General features: G+C 74.5%; 1 protein-coding gene across 1 annotated transcript in view; it reads right to left on the minus strand.

The window, feature by feature from the left end:
- DES (desmin) overlaps nucleotides 1–259 on the minus strand; it is a 15,835-nt gene that overhangs the window by 493 nt on the left and 15,083 nt on the right. The gene's annotated exons all lie outside the window — the stretch shown is intronic.

Below are 259 nucleotides of genomic sequence, written 5' to 3' on the forward strand. Positions count from 1 at the left end.
CCCCCCCCCCCCCCCCACTCTCCCCCTGATGCAAAGCCCTGGGTGCTGCTCCTTCCCTGGAGCCTCGGGGCTCAGCACCACCTCCCTCGCTCCCTGCCCTCGCTGTCCCAGAGCCGTGCCACCGCCCGGCGCCATGCGCTCCCCGACACCCGGGCCTGCGGTGCCCAAGGAGGTGGCCCCTGCGCAGGATGAGGCCGACCCAGGCGCTCCCCGTGCACCAGAGGAGCACACCCGGCTGCTGCACCCAGGGGTGACGAGC

This window comes from Egretta garzetta, unplaced genomic scaffold (genome assembly GCF_000687185.1).
Source record: "Egretta garzetta isolate BGI_Z169 unplaced genomic scaffold, ASM68718v1 scaffold219, whole genome shotgun sequence".
Lineage (NCBI taxonomy): Eukaryota > Metazoa > Chordata > Aves > Pelecaniformes > Ardeidae > Egretta > Egretta garzetta.